Consider the following 24,218-nt stretch of genomic DNA (forward strand, 5'->3'; position numbering starts at 1 on the left):
AATTTCATATAAATAATTATATATAATACAATAATTTCATTAAAAGCAAGTTAAAAACAATATAAAAATGTAAATACATTTATTTACCTGTGTCAATACTGCTGCTTTGAATTACTAAGTTGGAACTTATTATTTGATCTCCTCTTTTTCAGAATGTGGTAGCATTTGATTTTTAAGAAGTTACAACAATAGTAGTAGACCTCTCCTATCTTAACTCTTCTCAGTTCCAGTTTCTGATTCTCACTTTACACTATTTTCATTTTCTGGTTCTCATTCACTAGCACAACAGTGCAACGTCATGCAGGAGACTGCTTAAATCCAAGTAAGTTTACCCTGAAAATCCCACTCCAACAATTTCATGGACAAATTTCTGTTTTTGCTAAACATTCTTTTTATAATAGCTTCATTTTGGGCCTAAGCCTACATAACAGTGTCCCTTTAAATAATATTCCATGCCTTGAAACATATTACAAAAACTGTTATATCAAGGTATGTTATGCAACAGCTCTCTATGGTTTTAGCATATTTACTTTGTCACGCCATATGTGAGACTGCAGCCTCCACAACAAAACCTTTACACACTGAAGTCATTATCTCTGTGAAGTCTGCAACTGGCATTTAAAACTTATTGATGGCCTGGGTATTGGTGGCTCAGTAGGCAGCACTCTTGCCGGAGGCCCAGAAGGTCAGAGGTTCACATTCTGCTCAAAGAACAAGTTGGATATATTCCAGGATTGTGTGTGGGCTGTACTAGACTCCTAAAGGGGCAGTCCTTGGGACAGCAAGGGAAACCTTGTCTGTTTTCTGAATATCAAAGTCCTCTTAGAAATAGAAGAGGAAGAAAGAGTAAATTTAACATCTGAAGCAAGTTAGTGGAAATGAGCGTACTTGCTGAGGACCTGAATTTATTTGTATGTGCTAAATACAGAATGGTACAACTACAGTACACAGAACAAGCCATTTTGGTCTTTGTAGTATGCATATATTCAAGAGACATATACAGACTGCCACACATGCTCAGTATTAGCTAACTTGCTTTATAGCAGAATGATTTTGGATTCAGTATTGCACCCTAGAACTATGAAAAACTATGAAAAACGCATGTATAATTTAAGTAACTGAGGAGCATACTATGTAATTCCTGAAAAAAATCTTCAGCCAAAGTCAACACTAGCAACATATAGAGAGAAAAATATAAATGGAGATTCAACCTGCTCTGGTGTTAAACTTTGATACTTGAATATCCCAGATGTCTCCCTCCTCCTCTTCTTCTTTATAGACAGGTAAAGATGGATCTCTTGAAGGAACTGGGGATCACACTCTAGGCAAAGGTTGGACAGGTGATCAATGTACAGCATGAGATTTTGCCGTGGCTATGTGCCTCCAACAGTGACTGGATCATCTGGTTTAGAAAAACAATTCAAAATTGTAATATTTTCTACTGAACTTAATTAGGGAAAAATTAGCAAAAGGGAGAACAAATTATTTTTATAACAAGGAATGTATCACACTTCTTCCCATAACTATGTAGCTCTTACAAAATCACTTCTTATTTAACATTTAGTAAGTTAACTTTTTAACTCCTTATAAGTCAGCCTTAAGAGAATTACATCCCATTCACAGATGTGTGTTTTTTAACAAAGACTCATCTTCTGACACTCCCTTCATTGTCATTTGGTTGAAAGAGCATTCTCTAAAGGACCATTAAGTGCGCCTAAAGTAAGATTTTTCTTCTAGCATTTATGAACACCATCTTTCATCTACTTATCTTATACATAGCACTTTTTTTTTTCTTGTTTAACTGCCATAGAACAACAAATAATAACCTCCTTCCCAGAAGTATCCATTAGTATAATGGACTGCATAGATATCTATTAGTGTAATGAGTAGTGAATAAAAGATATCACAAATTACAATCATCTTCAGGCTATCACATAATAAATGTATAAGAAACAAGCTTCTTGTACAAAACAAGTTAAATGGTAGCATTATTTCTAGTTTAGAAATAGAGTAACACATAACACAATCCCAGTGCAAATTTGAAAAGAATTTTAAGTTCATTTTGTTGCTAAAATATGAAAATAAGCTATTTCAAGGAATGAAGGATGTCCTCTTAACCTATGACAACAAATTTGTTTGTCTTTTTCTCTTCTTAGTAAGAAAGCAATTAGTTTTTTTCCAATAAAAATATCCTCATGCATATATAAACACTCCTGGTAATCATGTAATTACCTTACCCAATGAGAGTAAATTGCTGTCAGTTGAGTTCCCACCGCTGATTAACTTTCATATACTCTAAACTTAAATGAAGTCTTTGGTAAAGTCACTTAGTCATTTACAAAGGTGTCTCTATGACTCAAAAAAGTATAACAGTGATACACTATTTGCTATAATCATCATATATCCAAGGTCAAGGACACATCACAGTGGACCTCTTTTCTAAAAACCAAAAGAAATGCAGAATTAAACTATGTTGCTTATTTTGGTGTTTCTTGCCATGACTTCTAAATGTAATAGTAACCTTTGCCCCCTGCACATTAAACACCATAATTATGTAATTAAAACTAATTATGCAATTTAACATACATATTTTTGTCCTGTAACAGGCAGGTCAATTACCTCACTCATTGACCTTGGAAGCTTTCACAGTTTAAATAAAACAATGAGGCTTTCAATTAATTTAAAAGTACAAACAGAAAAGGATCAACACAACCACAGAAGTCATCAAGCTAATATTGCCTTAATTGATCACTTAGAACTGTCTTCATTTTGTATTACATAAAATAAAATAGTTTATTCTTCTTATATCATTTAATCATCAGAAATGTTAACACATTTGGGAACAAATCATATACAAATTATTTGTCAAATGCAAGCAAGTTGGGAGATTGTACACTACTCTTTTATTTGATCCACTTCTTCTCTTCTGTATGGTTTCCTTTGATTCCTCTTTTATTTGTATATCTCTCTCCCTGTTACACCTTTGCTTTATGAAATCTTTTTTCACCCTGTTTTCTTCATTATCTTCTTTTTTCCACTACTAGCTGTAAAACTTGACTGTAAATTTTATATTCTCAAACTGCTGCAGTCACTGTCTTCCAATTTCTGCTCGCTTCCCTAATCCTATCCAAGATATGGCACTTTATGAGATGGTGTTTCTCACCAGGTTCTGGCACCACTGGCACTGGCTCTTGACAATGACAATCCAGCACTCTGGAGGGAATTCTGGACTGCAGAGGGCTCAAACATGGTATATGTTCTAAAAATTTTCCCATTTTTTTTAGTGTTAGAAATTTGGCATAAATGGCACACATTATATGAAATTATTGAAATATCTTTCTCCCGGGTAATGCCTTCACTCTCATCATACACAGATGGATATATGTATATACTGCACTGAAAACTTAAGATTTTACAACAGAAAACCCTGCAATGCTGCATTTCACACAAGGAAGGAACATCTTTCTCTCCATAGCAGGTACGTCCTATCTGCAGCCCACATGCAGCCCGACACAGCTCGCACTGGGGCTGACCTCCACCATGTACTTCTGGGTAGTACAGGTGTTTGTGAACAATTACTGTCAAGGATGAAGTACAGAAAGAGTAAAATTTCATCAAAAAATCTCTGATGAACACATGGAGAACTCACTAAGAATTGCAACCACTGCCATCAAACCAGACCAATGTGTTAGTTTCACAAAAACTGGGTCAAACATCCCACTAGCTTTATGCTTTTGTAGCCCTCTTTTGTATATGGTTTAAGAAAAATATTAACAGTTAAAATAAGTTCTGTTACTTATAAATATTATCTATAGTATATATTTTACAAACATTGCTCCAAAAGTAATGACTCCTATTTTATTATGTTGGTCCACAACATCAGAGGCAGATGTGGGTGGGATGGCAGTGGAGGCTGAACACATCCACCAATATTCTGTTACATTTTGTTGCTGTGACAGATGGCAGCAGATGGGCAGTCTGACAAAATGGCATCTCACTTGGAAGTGCACATGAAGCAAAGGCATGTCATTGAATTTCTCCATGCAGAAAAAATTGCACCCACTGACATTCATGGATGCCTGCTGAATGTTTACAAAGACTGAATAGTGGACATGAGCACAATGAGGTGGCAGGTGGTGCATTTCAGCAGTGGCAAAAGCGACCATGGGTCACTCCACTGTGTGCAGGTTTTGATGAGCGCAGCATGCAGGCTCTTGTTCATCATTGGTGAAAATGCACAGCTAATGGTGGCGATTATGGTGAAAAACAGCATTTTGTAGCTGAGAATTTGCTCTATCAGAGTTACTGTGCTCATTGTATCTATTGCAGTTTCCATGAAAAATAAATAGGAGGCAATACTTTTGCAGTTGTCTACATATATATGGCCCAAGACAATTCCTCATCACTCAATATGGCCCAGGCAAGAGAAAAGGTTGGACCTCCATGCTTTATAGGGTAAACAATGATAGTCTGACCACTTTTTTTCTTCAGTAAACTAAATCCCATTAGCTAAGGAACAGTTCTGAAAAAAGTGTACACCTATGTGTTCTACCTTAGAGAAGAACACGGTCTGCTAGCTACACTGTTTTTACAACTGCTAGTGTAGCCGCAAGCGGTTGCACTAAAGTTAGTACACTCAGCCAGGAAGTAAACTGACAATATGCGTATAGATATACCACTCAAATTTTATATTGTTTTCTCTATATCTTGCTTTATGTAGGGATCAGAAAATAGCTACTGGCAAAACATCAAAGTCTACACAAATCTTTACTGACTTCTTGAAAGTAAGGCAAAAATACATATAGTGAACTTTGTGTTCTGGTGTCATATCTAACAGGATTTTTGGCGGCCTTCAGGTTCTCTGCTTTAATTATGGCTTACTTACAAGAGCACCTCAAAAAGATATCAGTAAGTCTTTGACATCACAGAAAAGAGGAGTGCTGAACTCTGAATGCGGAGTTACAGCAGAAAAGAAATAATTTAAAATGGAAGCAGGCCTTGCAACATTAAACCTCAAATTGGAACGGATTTATATTAAGTAAACCAATAAATTGAAACAGTGCCCCAACTTCTGGACAATAGTTTGAAGGAAAATAATACAGTACACATGTAGAAATTTTATCCATGGGAGCAGAGAAGAGTATTCCTTATACTCTCATTTAACAAACAGGTTCCTTCTGTTTTGCACGGAATATTAAAATTCTAAATCAGCTCACAGAGCATCCCAAACAGAGCAGCAGAAGAATGTGTGAAGGAGTCCAAATATGGTGCTATTGAAGCAGAGTGGATTAGAGCAACTGGGACAGAATCCTACAAGTGGCTAAATAGCAGCAGGAGATCAGCTTCACAAACAGCAGGACACTGTTCTTTCCAGACATGAATGACATAATACAAGCAAAACAATTGAGAATTTAGCTGATAAATCTACGCGTTAGGAAAGGATTTGCTGTAGAACTTTCATACTCAACAAATATATAAGTGAATCCTGGAGACCTAATTTACCCGGAAGAGCATTTTGTCTTATATGAGCATGCCAGGTTAATCACATAAAACAGAATCCTTTATAACATAGAAGCAATAATATTAGAGGCTAAATGTATTAAACACGAGAGTATTTACTTAAAAGACTGAGCAATTGGAGGAAGCTAAAACATTTGACACCTTTAAAAATATTTGATACCTTTGCAAATCATTAACTCCTTCCTGAACAATTCTATGTATATTGGGTTAAATTTACATTAAAAAAAAAATAACCCATATATCTGAGACATCTAGAATGAATCAGTAAGAGAATCTCTGGAACCTTGTTGGTTATCCAGAAATTCCTTATTACAGCAGAAATATGAAAGAATCATTAAGATTCTGAAGGGAACAAGGGAACAAGTGCATTTACAAAGACGTTATCAAGTTATCACTTGATGAAAAGAAAGAATTAAAAGATCATTTTGATTTCTAAATTTAATGTGATTTTATGAAATCTCACATTCATTGTTTTCACTTACGTTACTTTCAAAATATCTTTTAAAAGAATAAGATTCCGCGTACTTCCCATTTAATGGTATGAGCAACTAGAAGAAAATTTACTCAACTGCTTTTTAGCTAGGCAGATACAAAACATATGAATATTTTACATATAACATCTTCCTCAAATTCTTCACCTCCCTGCACAAAAAATCCTTGTAGACTAATTAGTTCAGTAAGTTTGAAATAAATGAGGTCGAGAAGAAAGATTCCAGCCTGGATTAGAGGCCACACTTCTCCCTTGACTTTTAAAACAGTGGGGGACAAAAAATTATGAGTGGTGAGGTAACTGCAGGAGATCTGATAAGAGAGGTAAAGAACACTGGAAGTCCATCCGCAGTAGCACTGTTTCTCCAGTGGTGGCTCTTGGCATAGTCCCTGAGCTTAACCAATCTTCAAAGCATACTCCTTATGCATTGCAAACAATATCTCTGTATTTAATAGCCTCTGAAACGTTTATTCTCTTCTATTCCATGAAATCATAAAATCATTTTTAAACCAGCAAAAATTTTGGAACAGCATCATGGAGCAAGAAGTTCCATAGATAAGTTGTAACATACAGGAAGAAGCATTCCCTCTTGTTTTGTTGTGTTTTGTTGTTGTTGTTTTTCAGCCTTCTCAACCCCTAATTTTATATTGCAATTAATCTGACTATCAAATATAGAATATTAAGTAGTTGTTCTGAATTCACTTCTTCGTAAGTGATAGCTTTGTACTTTCTGGAAACTCACTGATGTTTTCTTAAATCCTTTTTGTTACCCAGTTGAATCCTTTCCTTCAGAAATCAGTTTAAGAGGCTGCAGTATCTTTGAGAGCATTAGCTACAGTGATTAAAGAGGCAGGGAAGAGAAATGACCAACAAGTGCAAAGGCATATAGTTTCCCTTTCATGGTCTAGGCAACCACATAAGAACAGCATGACACCCTGAGACTACCTCATGAGATCTTCCTCAGCATACAACCAGAACTTAACCTATCTGATCATAAAACAGTCATTTATCATATGATTGAGTGAGAATGACAGATGACGTCTACATTTTGATAATCTGATGGACATATGAATAGATTTATGATCATTTTTTTTCCTGGAGAGAGACATGTAGACCAGTTCAAGTAATTGCTAGCTGGCTCCAATCTAGAGAAAATGTCACAAGTTGGCCATCTGTGCAGTTAAAATGTATGATTTCTGGAGATCTGCCATAAAACTGTATGATTAGGAATTTGAAATGATGTAGAGATAGCCATAATATTCAGCAATTCCAATCTCTTGCTCAACTGAAAAACAACAGGACAATGCTGCTTTTCCATCACCTGCAGCATTGTGCACTTATTGAAATATGCAGTCATCTTGTTTTCATCACCACAGGGAGTGTGACTTATTTACATGTACGGATGTATCGCACATTTATAGCATGTTTGGTACAGAGCAGAGCAGCTCTGTAAAAGCTGATTAAGACATTATGCTGAACTAAAAATTGGATGCTTTGTGAATATCTGTGTTTTGGCCTTTCCCCAAATGCCTTCCCCTCACAAAGTGAGAGAGGACAGCTGGAGAAGACTAACTTTCCATACACAAGAGACTTTTTTCTTTCCTTTTGAAGGTATTACTTGCATGTTATTGCATTTACATAAAGGATCCTTACTGTTCCCCATATATAGTAAATTGAACTTCAGTATGTGAACACTGTATAGCCATTTCCTCTCCTTCAAATACAAAATAGAATTATCCTCACTGTCATTCAAGCCGTCTCCCCCCTCCCTCCATCCCCATCACAAAGAATTCATGCAAATCTATTTTTGTTTGGTCTGTTTTATGCTGACAGCGATCAATTTGAAAGCCTACAGTACAAAGACAAACAAGTATCACACATGTTTTTAGTCTACAGGCAAGTTATCCAATTAATTTAGGTAAATTGTATGATCACAACCATTCTTACCAACTCTGATACAATAGGTTTTCTTCTTCCTAATGGCTTAAGAATCACGTAAACTGCTATGCAGAATACACTCTTGCATATTTTACCCCGATCTTGAAACAATATAATCAGTGTGCACATTTTGTTTTTTAATAAAAAGACACTAAAAGCATTCTGGGAAATAATATTCCATGCCCTAGGACTCAAACAAGTTCTCTTTATAAATAGAGCTTGTGTAAATCACAGACAAGGTTAAAAAATTTCATGGATTAGTCATGGTGAAAATATCAGATTTCATGGTTTAGAACAGATTAACAGGAAAATCATATTAGAATCCTGATTATCCAAATTCTACGTATTTTTGAAGAATAAAACAAAACAAACAAACAAAAGAATAGTCATAGTTCCTGAGTTCATTCACTTGTTCACACATGTAGTATGCCAGAAATCCAGGGTAAATCTTTCCCGTCAACCAAGTGTAAAACCTCTGAAATCTATATTTAGATGCATTGAGCAAGACACACTAGAACCAGAACATCAGGAATTATAGCCACTATACTACACTATCAAATTATCCTAACATGAAAATGTTTTTGTCACTTGTAGAAAGACTTTATCTACAGGAAGAAGGACCATTTATGTTCAGTGCATTTCATTAAAAATGGAGAAAAAAAACTCCTAAAGAAGTTCCATTTTTACATAATGTTTCGATATTCTGGTAAAAATATAAAATTCATACCAGTGGAAAACAACATTTGGAGTAAAGAGAAACTATCAGTTTTCATGTAAAACTTATGGGCTTTTAAGTCTTTCACGATGATGTAATTTAAAGTGAGGTCTTATTTAAAAGAGAGGTTACATATAAGCATGTGATTCAAAGAGACTTGTTGACTGTACAGCTATTTGGCTTGATGCCTACATCTCTTCTAGTCAGTTGTATAGACCGCTTGTCGTCTTTGCACACGAAGACAGCCAATTTGTCAAACATTTTCTTTAATTCTTTTTCTTTGTCTTCTTTACAATATCCTTCATATACATCCTGGTCATCAATATCATATATCTGACTGGAGGATGGAAATTCATTTGTGTCTCTGTCTTATTTCCTTTGCATGCAATCCTCCTGGGTCTTATAGGATGTGCTTAATAAGAACCACATTATTCTGCTAGAGGAAGTCCTTGAGCAGACTTTGAGAAGCAGTATGGCAAATTAGTTTCAGAACATGGAAGGTCAGGTTGGAAATAAAAGCTGCGGTTATCTGCAGTATTTTCTGCATTTTATAAAGTAACAAAAAGAGGTCTAACTTCTATGAAGGGATTTGTTTGATGTTTTTCCTTTAGAAAGCTGGACTAATTTATCCACAAACAATAATGTCCTGAACATCAGCTGAAACAAATTAAAATTAGCTTTTAGATAAATTCACATTTTGAATATATGAGCAATCACCTCTCTTTCAAGTGTATTTAAATGCTTTTGTTTCCTCAAATTTAGACCAATATTTGTAACAAATTCTATACCATTTACATTTAAAAGTCTGAGTTTGCAGTATAGATAGTGCTTTAGATGGTTGGAAAGTCAGGTTTATAGTTCTTCTTGCAACCTTAATTCTGCCCCCTGGTGTCTGTAAGTTATGGTTATTTTTATTAATGATCACATATTTTTCACTCTAGGATCTCAGTGTCACTGCTTACAGGCTAAATGTTTTTTAGAGCGAAGCTCCCCTTCAATACCACCAAAGTTTTTAAAGTGCTACCTTTGTCAGCATCCCCTTGAAAGTACAGCTAGTAAGCACTTCCTGGGCTTCTCTGTGGTGCTCATCACCGTATCTGAACATCTCTAGAGCATAAGAAACTGCTATCTGTATCTTCTTTGTGATATGAAAGAGAAAGATTCTTATTATCTTAAGAGGGAAAGATGGCACACAGATGCCGGGCACTGTTTCAAAAGTCTTTGTTTGTTGCAGATGTCTTGGTCATTTGCTCAAAGCATTGAGTTTACTCGTGTAATGTTCTTAGTATTTTATGGCCCTTTTCATTTTCAAAACAGTTATACAGACTTTAACAAGTTATCCTTGACACATCTCTATAAAATAAGATTGAACATTCAATTTTCTTCATTTTGCAGATGCTAAAAAGAGACTTTTGCCTAGCCCAGAGACCTCTTAGAAATGCCTTAATGCTCAGAACCACACCCCGTCCTTCAGCACTGGCAGCATAACAGCAGTGTTTTCATTGTTTTGAGGTACTGCAAATCAACAACACAGGTGATACAGGGCACAACTGAAAAAAGAAAAAAAGTTTGCACAAAACCTGTACTTTGGTCTACACAATCTGTTAGCATGTAAGAAATCTGCACCAAGATAATGTACAGAGCTAAGTTCACCAATAGCATTAGTGCTTGTCTCTCCCACAGAGAAATGACTCTCATGGAACAGCATTGAGGTGTTAAAAAAAAATGTAGTAAATGAAAGTAAAGGGAAGAATAGAGTAAAATGTACCTAAAATACACCACAGTAAAAATGATACCAGCTACTTCAAAAGTCTGTAACTTCCTAAATTCCAGAGTTTTAACTGATACCGTAGTTTCCATTTAAAGAAGCCATGCTTTTGACTTTCAACATAAATTTGTTGCACTAACAGACACAAATAACAGACAACTTTAATGATGCCTCATCAGTATCAGAAGCAAAGTCTGAGCCCCTACCAGTCATAGATGAAGTACAGATACACCCATTCAAAATAAAACTGTGGTTACTGATGATCACTTCCAATTATAGTGTTGTACAGCAAAAGAAAATCTGCTGGCTAATACACCTGAACAAATGGAAGCATTTTTGTTTGCTTTGTTTACTGTTAAGAGACACTGATGCAGAAGTTCATCATTTATTCTCTGAACAAAATCTGAGTGCCCTCTGGACTGGCCAGGTAATCTACAGATAATGAAAACAGGACTTTTGATTCTTTAAACCTACTGGCTTTTCTCCCTGTTCTCAAATGGATGCTATCCAGAACTCAGCTGGAATTATAAGGAGACTTTTTATTGATTTCACTGTTAGGTGACACAACTTGGAGAAGTTCAAGCAATGCATGTGGTCAGCTTAAAAATATCCAATCTAGTCTTTGTTTATACCATCTGTTTTTCAATCACACAGACCTCAATGGATTTCTCATTTTCTATTCCAGAATCAGCAAATTAGAATCAGCTACAAAACTTAATCAAATATGTTTCTTCCTAGAAACAATGTATATATCATTAAGGCCTAATAATATTCATACTCAAATCTATAAAAAAAACTACAATTTTCTTTGGCAATAGCAGATTAAAACTGAAATACTATTAAAATTCCAATTTATTTTCCAGTAGTGAGCTTATGTGTTTTGTGCCTGTACTTTGTTCTTCTCAGTGATGAAAAATGATTAAATTAGAATCGGTTTTTGCGTCTGAACAATTTGGTCTGTAAGTAATGCAAAGTGCTTGATTTACTATTTACACTGAACTGAGAAAAAAGAACAATCCAAAATATTTCCTTTGCAATTCATTAGGAAAAATGAAATTCAACTTTTTTTTTTTTTTTACTAAATTTAGTCAGAATTTAGACAAAATATTCTCTCCCCCATCATTTCATACACTGAAAGAAATAAGTAACTCACATTTGTAAAGCATTTTCATGATCACAGATGAAAATTACAGAAATGCAAAGCAAGTATAATTCTTGTTATTATGATGAAAATATCTAGTTCTACTCACTATGTTCATTGCCTTAAGTAACACAGTGGGTAGCCTGTTATTACTAATGGAATAAACTTTTTCATCAAACACTCTTTATAAAAAATATTTCCCTGGAAATGTAACACAGCATGTAGCTAGACTACTACAATTTTCCATCAACTATGAGTGCACGCAGCATAGGTACTGTACTTAGATAATTTTACTTGAGCTTTTTGGCAATAGTTCCTCTTAAGGAAACCAACATTAACCTGAAATTTAGAGTCTGTTATCCCCAGGCCAGCTTCATTGGAATTTTTAATATGGCACTGTCTATTCAACAGTTGTGTGTAAAATGCCAATAAACTGGCCAGAAAAGAGCTGAAGGGCTAATTGCCTTTTAACTCCACTGTGATGATAAAGTCACGTAGAAAGAAAGGAAAAACTCCCACTGCTTTAACAAGTTTATCTGACTGCCACTTTAACATTTGCTGTCTGCATGCACTTTAGTGCATTCACCAATAAAAGGATAAAAGCATTCAAAATCCTATACTCTCAGAACTAAGAAAGTCCTGGAATCTGCCCATTAGATCAGCTAACTTTTTGCATGGACCTTGATTTCAGCAATCCAGTATACAGCATGAGCATTTTTCCCTTTGATGCACAAGATTATGAACTCTTAGAAACCTGGATTGGTGGGGAAGGGGGAAGGATGCTATTTAAAACAGTAAGAATAAAAAGTAGAAACTGTTTCTAACAGATAAAAGGATAAAAGGATAAAACAGTTCTATTCAATTCAGTGGTGGTGAAATTCCCATTAACTTCAACAGTGCAAGGATTTACTCTAAAAATAAAATGAAATACAGAAAAATATAGCATTTAATTGTCAATGCTGGATGACCATATAATTTCATTTTTCAGTTCCTTCAGCCACATTCGCTATTCTTTACTTCCGTACTATCCTCTTCAATAATATATATTTTTTCATCTGATTATGAATGAGATCTTCAGTTTTGCTGCACTTTCACAGTATTATTTCCTATTAATCTATAGTCATAAGTACGCATCAAATAATGCCAGGTAGGGCAGTCAATATTTCTAAAGAAAAAGCATATTTTCCTTGGCCAGTTGACTGATAATCATTCTTATCCCTACTTGATTCCACAGAAGGAGATGGTTGTTAAAAAGACATCTCACAGAATGATGGAAGAGAAGAAACTAGTGGTCTCTTAATATTTTTGCTAGACCTGTATTTTCACTTTGACTAGAGAAAGAACATATTCAGCTCTGATATTGAATTGACCTGTTGCACTCTACAAAAACACAAGCAGCAGTAGAGGCACTGTGACTGCCAGCTGCAAACCTCTGAGTGTTGTTTTTTCTATAAAAAATCTGTTCCATGCTTTTCTTATTGTAACCTGGAAAGAGTACAAAATCTGAAATCCAAAGGAATTTTTATAGAAAAGAATACTGTTAACACCAAAAGTTCCTCAAGTACTCACCAAAGCAAATGTTATATCATATTACAGCAAAATTTTAAAAGCAGAAGTTTAAACTAAAAATGAAGTGTCCTTCAAAACAGACTTATGTACATCAGAACCTATGCATTAATGCACTTATTTCCATGCAGTTTTGTTTCCCTTCTCCATCACTTCATAATTTGTTCCATATTTTGTTATTTCTTTCACATTCGAAGCTGCATTGTTCCATATCTGGGTGATGAAAGACTGAACTGGATGGAAGTACAGTGAAACATAACAGAGAGAATGAAAACAAAAAATGAAGTTAAATTTTCAGTGTAAAAGGTAACAAAACTAAAGAAAAGGTAGCGCTCCATGAGAGACAGAATATTCACGTTCACGGTAGAAAATAAATCATTTTGCCATTCTTTCATATGTAAAATGCCAATACCAGTGAGAAGTAATGAATTTATGCACAACAACGCATCACTTTTAGGTTGTCACTGCAGTTTAGAGGTATTCTTAAAGCTTAGATCTTCATTACTAGATTAGAAGGCAGAGTAAACGTAAAGATCAAGCTAATCTAGGATAAACTTCTTTTCCACAGTTCAAAGGCATTGGCCTTTCCACAGGTTCAACTGCAGGTTTCTTTGAAGATGTGCCCTAAAGTTCATTAAAGAAATTTCACTGACTTGATCTGATTTCAACATTAAAAATGATGCAAGAACTTCAATGCCAGAAAGAACCTGGCAAATGGATTTTGAAGCATTTCTAGGTTGTATTGGTTTATTTTTTATTCCTCCACCAAAAGCTAAATTTATTTAAATATATCTTTACATTTAAGTCCTTCAGAAAACTCTATTTTTTTTTAAAAAAAGAAATCATTACTTATTTCTGCAGAATCCAAATTCACTATTAACCAACTTCATCCCACTCAATGACAGTCATTAAAAATATTTGCAGTTTGTGGTAGACATAGACATACTACTTATACAGCACCATATCTTTGTATAGAATTTTGTAAAGAAATACATTGGCAAGAACTGGCACCTTTAACAGCGTAAGACATGGAAAGATTAACATCACAATTCAGATTAAGAGTACAGCCCTCTCTTAATAATAAGTGCTCCATAGCCGGAATCAATAGCAATTCAAAAAGAGTTTAAGAATTTCCCAACCTGTGCTGAAACCAAAGGACAACATTTACTGATGATAATTTCACTGTTACACTTGGTCATGCAGATAAATATTTGTTTTATACAGTAGACTGGATGCTGATCTCCTAATTTAGTCATACCAACAATAACTATTTTTTTCTATCTGAGGAAGGGGACTTCCACTAATAACCTTCCTAAAGGAGAGGTGCTGCTTCTCTGCACATACTTTCAGGATTTGTTACAAAGTAGGTTGCAATGTATTACAAATATGCTCATTTTAGTATGAAATGCTGCAGTAATGACATGAAAAAAGTTGACAGACAAAACTGCCTGAACTGAGTGTAAATAATTCAGCATTGGTTTTCAGAATAAGCAGGCGTCTTCTACCTTTCTAGCAATACAAGCTGTATGTCCTTGTTACAATGGAATTCTGACTTCAACCGCATACCAGGGTGACAAAATGGCATTCCTGAATTTCATGAAATTTTATGTTTACTCTTAATATTAAACAGTCTGACAAATAAAGCTCTCATCATGGAATCTGACAGCTATCAGTTTGTCGAAGCTACCAATGCACAGACTTTGCCATCTTGGAACATTTTATGTATTTATGTCTAAATTGTCAAATTAGGTCAACTAAATAGCTCTATTGACTCAAAAAACTGCCAACAAAGCAAACAAAATATTCTAACAGTACTCCACCTTTAACTGTTTGTTATCCTATGTAACCTATATTCCCATAGACTTACATGACCTTTATGAGAAAATCCTCAACAGAAAATTGTTGTATGTATGAAGGTTTATTTGAATCGCATCATCCTCATTTTCTGGTGTATTTACTGGTACTCTTCATGTAGCATGTAGCTGTCTCTTTAAGCTTATTTAGTTTATTTGCATCTTTTGTAGATGGAAAAAAAAAAAAAAAACAGGAAATCTCAGTATTACCTGTGAATATTGACACATTTAGGCCCTGCAATAAAATCTGTTGGGTTATACAGCTCACTCGAAGAAACTTCACTGACTAAAATGATATTGAGAAGCGGATCCTTCTTTCTGTCACATAGCTTAATGTTAGCCACTTAATGTGATTAAAGTCTATACACTTTTTAAAAAATTTATGCAATGAATTTCCAGAAATGCTTCTGCTATCTGTGTACAATCTTCTTAACCTGTGAAAATTGTGCATAGATAAAAATTCCATAACATCAGCTTGCAAGTTTGAATAAGCAATACGTAAAAAGTTCCAGCCTCTTCCAGAATACTACATCCTCCTCAGATAAGCCCTTCTAGGAGTTTTGCTCAGCCAACTCCATCTCCCCTCCAAATTCTGTATTTAATCATTCTCATCCATGCATTCCAATTTCCACTGTGCCTCCAGTCCCCTTCTTCACACCTTAGCAGTCCCAGTCTTCCTCCTGATCTCCTGAACCACAAACCACTATTTCTCATCTGACTGCACAGGTACCTCAGTTCCACCTTACTCCTGCAGCTGCTTCAACCTTTCATTGCTACTGAGATATATTCTCAAACTATTTCCTCCTGTCTCCAGGTTCTTCATCAGCTTCAGCCCACTCTGGATTTCAATTCTTGCCCTCAAATCAACTTGTTGGGAAAATCACCTCTATGGACTGAAGATGAAGCAGAAGAAACAGGACTTGAAGCCCTGGACCTGACACCATGGAAGCAGACTGAGACTGAAAATTTAATGCAAATCTTCCTCGGTCCCAGACTTGATCATGCAGAGGGAAACTCAGTTGCTAAAATCTAATAGTCTCACACAGAAAGGAATTCTTCTAAAAGCCAATAAATTAATAAAATTGTGAAAAAAACATTTAACTGGATGACACAAAGTATATCCATGGAATGAATACTATTCAACTGTTAAAATGCAGAGCATATCTTCCAGTGATAGAAACAGCAAACTTGTTCAATGAACTTTCCACTTCATATTGTTTACTTTTTTTTCCTGATTATTATTATTAATATTCTTTAAATCACTATCTTGAAATTAGCTAGACCTTTCCTGCTAAGTATATGGAAGCATTTGTGCAAAGTCTTGAGACAGGTACCTTGCTTGGCAAATGCCCCAGATCATTCCATGAAACTACCAACTATATTAAAAGTCAGACAGCCTTTAAAATAAGAAAGGATGCTAGACTGTAAAGAGAAGATATAATGCAGATTGATAAACTTATATTGCTGTTTCATTGTCATAACTTCTTTTTTCATTTTATTTTCAGAGTCAGAAAGGGAATTTTGAAGTGTTGTAATTCTAAAATAAAAAGATGTAGAAGATCTCTGCTGATAATTATTTAAGACAGAAAAAAAGTATATTAGGCATCACAGCATGTTAATTTATTACTGAAGAAGTTATTTCTCAAAAAATAGTATGGATGTAATTTATGATATATTGATCTTCTGATATCACCATATATTTTATAAATTTATATAAATTATGTTGACATAATATGGGAGTTTAAGTCATTTTGTGAACTTAAGATTTTTTAAAAGAATATATGTTATTAGTGTTAACATCAGATATTGATTATGAGTAAAGTAGCAATCAATGGTCTCAGAGGAACCTAAACTAAAAAGAACAGGTATCTTGAACACTTTTATGCTTCAACAATGAAGGTAAAACATTCTTGAATAGTTTCATGTGTAAGGTAACAGCTGACTTTCAACTGATATTAATGTTCTGGAGATCACACCTTCAAATGTAGCTGGATGAATTCCAGTTTTCATAGATGTGATATCACTATCAGTATTGCTACCACAGTCAAATAATTGATGAGTAATATCACACTCAAATGTTAAGATTTTATTTTGAGTCTATGGGCTGCCATGTGTTTAATACTACAGTGTACCATGAGGGCCCTTAAAGCCTTTCCCTTAAAATTTTTTTTCTTCTGGTAGTTGGGCTATTAACTGTATTAGCTGTATTTCCTATTCTGCCTATAGGAAATGCCTGCTTATTGTCTAACCATAGCTTGTCTAACTGTAAAAACAAACAAACAAAACAAAAATAATAAAACATAAAAGGGAATCTATCTACTATCCTACACTCCATAAATACATGAAGTTCTTAGGAACATAAAAGTGAGACCCTGCAATCCCTGATTAATGACTAATAGATCTCTGTTAGAATATTTTGTCTCCTTCTACATTCATCTCACCATTAAATTTGATTCAAATTAATCATGTCCAAATTGAAAATAATGGTCACATGCTATTGTTTAGTTTATTGAATGTGATAACTTACTATAAGAGGAGGAAGAATTAGAAGTCACAGTCATTTGAAATATAAAAGTCTTTGTCATTTTTTGGACATATGTAAAATATAAGGTACTTTAAAATCATTCATATTTGTCAAACAAAATGGTTGTCTATGGTATATTTAAAACTCTGCAAGTGCATTGCCTTAATTTCTCAGGACAAAGACATAAAAATCCAAACACATTTTGTCTTCCTTAGAGTCATGTGAATGGCAGTTCTTTTGCTTATATACTGTATTTTTCTTCTATGGGAACATCGTTAATATACACCTTTATGAAACTAATTAGTCACATCACATTTGAAATGGTTGGTTCCAAAGGATGGTGGTGAACAGAAAATAACTTTCCGTATTTTCCTAACATTTAACCTATTACTTTCCACCTAAGAATCCCATGTCTTCCATAAGGATAAGATATTGGTGCTTATTTTTTCCCCCTCAATGAATGAAGTGAAATGACAAAAGTCTTTTTTTTTTTTTCTTCCCATTTCAAAGATAAAAAGCCCAAACCACATTTTAATCTATTCACTTACATCTTAAGGTCAGCACAGACTAACCAGCAAACACCAGCAAAATCCAGGATATATTGTCCAACTAAAATAATATATTATTTAAATATTTGAAAGGTGCACCCTTATTTCTACAAAGATTACTGTTAAACAGTAACAACATCAAGAATTCCCCAACTGCAGATATTAAGTTATATTTAGAATTGTAAAGAACTTTCTCTTTTCTCTTAGAGAAACATGAGAACGATCATCTGAAAACACTTTATTTATTAAAATCTGGTCATCTCAGTTCTGTTTTCTTGTACCACAAACAGATGCAGAAATGTATAGTATTCAGTGCAGACATGTCTAAAAATGAAAGGCAACAGAGTATAAACCAGAGTCAAATTCTTTCTCAGCATTAATTCCACCCTTTTTTTCCTCCACCATGCATTCTTGCCCCTTCTAAAAAAGTCCTTGAAGTTTAGCAGCTTGAAATCATATGCCTCTCCACTAAGCTGCTAGGTATGTGGAAACAAAGTTTTTAGGAGACCCATAAAATCAAACAAGATCAGACTAAATTATCTGCTGCTGATCTGCACTGATACGTACATTACTGCTAGTCACTAAGCCAGTCACTTCAGGTCCTGAAAAAACTCAAGGGGCAGTGAACCATGATATGCAACTCCATTGAAAGCTAGTTAAGCACATTATCAGACAGAAAAAGCATTTTAGACCCCCTTGGTTGTCAGCTCAGAAAATAGTAAGAGTGATAATTACCTCTTTAACACTAGTAAAGACCAAATGAAGTATTGCAGCAGGAAAGCTCTTTCATTACACAAACTGCCTAGTGACTAGGAATGCGTTCAACCATTTTTTAACTCTGAGATAGAATTATGTCACAAAGCTCGTAAAGAGGCCTACTTGAAGGAAGGGAGGCTGCACTTCAATCACTTGCTGTACTACCATGCCTGTGCAGATACCTTCTCCTCTCACGTGCTAGGTATCTGAGATCAGGTCAAAAGGTGCGTGTTGGGCTTTGACAGCTCCTTCATTTGCTTTTGTGAAGACAGTACCTCAGACAGTGCTTTATTTACCTCCCACCAGAGAGCAGCAACTGAGCAACTATTGTTTTTTTTTTTTTTTTTTTTTATCCTTTGCTCTTTCATCTATATCAGACACACGTTTCCCTTGGGTTTACGTCTTCAAGAAGGGACTGCAGCAATTGTTTAATTGCAGTGTTACCAAATCTTCACAGATCCTTAGCTTATAAATCATTACATAAATCCCTTATATTTGCTATTAAAGACGTATGAAAAGGAGTACCAAAAATAAATACTTGGTACATATTTGTGCATGAGCTTCCAGAGGAAAACTCTGACCTTGGAGGATAGTAGTATGCAGGTGGTGAACAAGCTAATTCTTCCTTACTGTAGAGCGAAAATCTTAACACGTCCAAATCCAAATATTGCTTTGTATAGCTTCCATCACTGATAAAGCCACAATTGAAAACTCATAAGACCAACATCCCTCCATGATACTGTCCATAGTGAATCCTCATTTTTTGTTTGTCTGGACCACAAACACTTCATTAAGTGAAGGATTCAGAATGACAGAGAATCTACCACAGGTTTTTGAGGTTTGTCTTCCCTGTTACAATTTTTTTTCTCCTGTAATGTGATTTTTACTTTTTGTTTGCTGTGAAATACGTGCTGTAATTACTTTCCTCACAAAGTTTCCTGCCATTCTAAGTAGCCTCATCTTCATGGAAGTAACTCATCAGGCACCTCTAAAGGGATGCATTTTTCAAGGCTTGATGAGATGTACGAAAGTAATCTCCTTGGTCCACTCTTCTCCAAACCTAGCTAAATTCTCACTGATCAAGTACTCTGCTCAGGTGGCTGAACAGTGATTAATTTTTCTTTCAAAATTGTCAGTGTGTTATCCCCTTCCCCAGCTATTTGTAGTTTTGAATCCTGGAATGACATGCTAAAGTCTTCTAAGCACTTCACCTCCTATTCCTCCAAACTCACTGCTGTTCTATCTGCTTTATATTCCTCACTCATCAGACTACTTTGGCCTCTGCAACCTGTGAAAGCTGTCTTGTTAATTTTTACTTTTTCTGTTCCTGCTTTCACCTTCCAAACTATCACTGGAGAAGTGATATCCACAAGACTTCCTTCATTATAAATTTATTCTTTTCTTCTGTTATTAAAGGATTTTGCTAAAGTTTTTTCTACTAGCCATGACCCATTCCAAAATCCAGGAATTATTTTCTATCTTGACAATTTTTGCATCTTGTCATATATCATTATAAAGGTTATCTGACAATATGGACATACCAAAAATTAAAGACAGAAACAAAAATATTTTAAAAAATCTATCCCTAAGCAGATGTGGACCAAAAATAATTAAAAAACAAACAAACAAAACAGAAACTTAAAGTGATAAAAACTGACACAGTAAGTGATAAAAAACAGAATCTTCTAAATGGATGACATACATTAGCTCAGAACTACCAAAAACATTGTTGCTATCATCTGCTGTTTGACCTCTACATTTACCTGAGAAAAGACAAAAGCAAACACAAGAAATGTGGGAATCATAATTTTTTTTTTTTTCGTAACTGAGTGGACAAAATTAGACAAAAGGGAACACTAAATAACCATTTCAATAACTCTAACTTTCAGTTCTGTATTTCAAATGAGCAGAACAAACACATGAGAAAACAACTTGAAAAATTAAGAAGAAAAAAATGAGTAAGCATCAAGAGTACAGATCTTTGAATGATGTGACGAAGTACTAAAGATTATTAGATGTATTAAAACATTGTCCAAATAAACTGGATCAATTAATAATAGACTGAGTCAACTATAGTAATACTTAGAGTGTACTGAAACTCCTTGTTATACAGTAAAATACAGGCCATTAGCAAGCCCTACTCATGTATTGCTTATGAGCTCAATTATGATAGTAAAATGTTAAAGGTGAGGGTGAAAGGTATAGCCACAATAGTTTTGAATCACATTCCTAATGAATCTTGCAAGCTATTATCTCCTAATATTGAAATACTTATCCTTGATATTAATATTGTAGCTTCTTTATTGGCTCCATTTAATTACCAACATTTGAAAACTATTTTGGCTTTGGAAAACAAAATTTGTTTACAGTTATTCCAAAAGATATATCAATCCTGTCCTCAAAGGCTCCCAAGACATTTGGCTAAAAGCAGAACAGGAATCTTTCAAGTCTGTGATTCTTTGATTATTTAATCTTTTACATCAAGGAAAAGAAGATCTTTAAGTAGTAAACAGAAATATTTGACTGAGATACGTTATGGTAAGGAGCCAAAATTCCTATACATGCTGCTTCCTCAAAACAATGAAAATGAGAGCTGCTGTTCACTACCATATTTATGCTTTTAAATTCTCTGTAAACACAGAGAACATAAATCAATGAGATGAACATTAAATGAACGTCTTTATCCCTTTTTCATATTTTGATCATCTGCTAGCATTTATTCTATTTGTTTTACATATATGGTGAAAGGTAAAGCAACAACCACAGACTTGTTTACAAAGCAAATAATCAGGTGAGATTAGTGGGCAGCTCATGCACTGACTCTCTCCATCACCTGCACTCCTGCCATGCCCAATTAGCTCCTTATCCTCTCCCATCCATTATCATCCGTTAGGAGATCTTCACAGTAGTAAATTAAAACAAAAAATCTTTTTCACTCCTAAACTCTGGAAGATTTTCCCATAAGCTTCAGTGTTCACAGCATCTCACCTTAGTAAAGACATACAAGCCACTGAAACTGGAATGATTAGATCATCCATTGAATGTTCTAGTAATATATTTACCTTTTTAAGAACAAAGGCATCTGTATGTACTACCATGAAACTGTGCAGTTCATATAAAAGACATTTCATCCCAAATTCTTTACATACTTTAGAAGGGGTATTTGTTCAACTCTTGATTTGATTAAAAACTACTAATGCCCAGAATTCATTTAAAATTATGCAGTTTGGTTTTGGTAATGTTTTTAAATACATAAAATCTTCCTTGTCCAGATGCAAATACATGCATTTCCCAGACACATGCCAATAAGAAGATGTGCCAAGTCTCATGCGCTAAACATGAAATTCATTCTTTTAGCCTCATCTCATGCCCTCCTGCTGCAAGACCTCATGTATTTACAGCATGGTGCCACTTCCTCTCCAATTCTATAACCTCACACACCACATGCAAATGATTTCCTAATCAGCTGTGTGTACCCAGTGTGACTTTGTGGGGATGTGACAAACATCCACTACATCTGAAAAAAATATACCATCAGTCCTGCATGAGCTAGGATGTCTCTATCGTGCGAGCAAACACACATCATCATTTACACGACTCATATTTTGGGATTCCAATAAACTGAAAGGCTGGTGTGCATAGGAGGGATTGACATGTGGAAAATCAAATATGGAGGGGAAACACTCCTTTTATGATGCACAAAAAAACATTGGTGTGGTCAACAGATGGAATGCAGCCAGATCCTCATTACAGCAATGCTATTGACATTGCTACAATTAAGGTAAGAGTCACTGTTTCCACTGTAAACTCCTGTTTGCAAGACCTTGTAAATTGGCTGTAAAACTTCACTTCAGGCAGAAAGAACCTTAACACACAAGGCCTCAACATTAAAGTATGTTTCACATATATTAAAAAGAAAAAAAATGGTGCGCCTTTCAGATTATTTGGTAGCTGAAAACAGGTTTTCTATTCTTGTTCTGGTATTCTCTGCACTCAGTGCACTCAGAAAAACCTTTGTGTCTATGGAGTAAAATGATGGAATTTTCCATTCTAATTACAGTGTTCCACAGTTGGTAGCAGTTTCATTTCTTATTTTACTATCATATTAATAACTTGTTAGCTTTGGAAAACTGGTTATCATCATTTGAAACAGTATTGCTAATTCAGAACACCTACCATATATTCATTTAACAATCAAAATAAAATGCTTATAATAAAGCACCTTGAATGTAAAGGATGTATTATCATTTTTAGTCTATTTTCCCTACACAAACTCATATACACAGAGAAACAACAATGTAAATCAAATTCAGCCAGCTAATATAGTGCATATCCTGTGTCTCTGAAGTAAGAGGAAAAAATTTCCTTGTATTTCAGCAAGAGCAGACCCACGCTTTCAAAATACATGGGTATGTAGCACTATAATTACTTCTTATTTATAGGGTGCTGACAGTAGGCTCAGTGCTGTACAAACAAACGAAGACATGGTCCCTGCCCCTCGGGACTTACAATCTGAAAGCACAACAATTGAGGCACATAAAACACCAAGTAGTGATCCAGTACACAGTGAAACACTGATATGTTTGTTTTCCCATAAATAAATCACTCCTTGGAGGTAGAGCAAAAAAGGGGTAGTCTTCTTCAATTTGTGTTTTAAGAGAGGATTTGAAAGAATATGTATTTCTAGCATCCAGTCTTCCAAACTCTCCATTAAAAGGGACTATGGGAAAAAATAATCTATAACATTTAAGGTCTTATAGTCAATTATACAGAAAAAAGAGTTTACATTTCCTTTAAAAGGAGCTTACATGGTACTGTGTGTCTGTATTCCTCAGCTACTGAAAGGTAAACATCATTCTTCTATGTCCCTCCAGTCAATGTCACTGTGTATAGATGCCTATATGAAACAGTATAACAACCCATGGTTATATTCTGACTGATGCAGCATGACAGCATACTGCATTTTTCAGTAGGGCCTCTGCACACACTGGACTGAGATATGCAAAACTTTTGTTTTGAAGCACAAATATAAGAACAGCTGGGTTTTCTACAGCGCAGGGAAGGCAATGGTCTAAATGCCCTAAGATGCCCTAAAATGCTCTGAGTCCATTCCAGCAGACCTCCGGGGAAAAGACAACATTTCATTTTTTCCCTTCCTGGCCCTCAGCTGGTTGCTTTCCCAGCAGACACTGAGTCAGACTCATCCTCTTCTACAGAGCTACTCCTTGTTTTAGTGCCAGTAGTTTCACACTGAACTTCAGATCAGCTACAATTCCAACATTAAAGTAAGGCCAACTGCTCATCTCTTCTGGGTAGAGATGGCTACGCAATGTGCCCTATATATCTCACAACTGCCAAATTAAGCAAGGAAAAATGTAGACAAAAGGAAGAGAGTTTGG

General features: G+C 35.0%; 1 protein-coding gene across 14 annotated transcripts in view; it reads right to left on the reverse strand.

The window, feature by feature from the left end:
- The window catches only part of ERC2 (ELKS/RAB6-interacting/CAST family member 2), a 426,293-nt gene that overhangs the window by 57,081 nt on the left and 344,994 nt on the right, over positions 1-24,218 (reverse strand). For 12 of the 14 annotated variants that reach the window (XR_003077468.3, XR_003077467.3, XR_003077466.3 and 9 more), the window contains one exon: positions 1,212-1,402. The exons of 1 other annotated variant lie outside the window; for it this stretch is intronic. The gene's annotated coding sequence lies outside the window, so the exon portion shown is untranslated. Of the gene's footprint in view, positions 1-1,211; positions 1,403-24,218 lie in introns of those variants that run through there. One more of the 14 variants, XM_040646768.2, reaches the window with a different exon arrangement.

This window comes from Gallus gallus, chromosome 12 (assembly GCF_016699485.2).
Source record: "Gallus gallus isolate bGalGal1 chromosome 12, bGalGal1.mat.broiler.GRCg7b, whole genome shotgun sequence".
Taxonomy (NCBI): domain Eukaryota; kingdom Metazoa; phylum Chordata; class Aves; order Galliformes; family Phasianidae; genus Gallus; species Gallus gallus.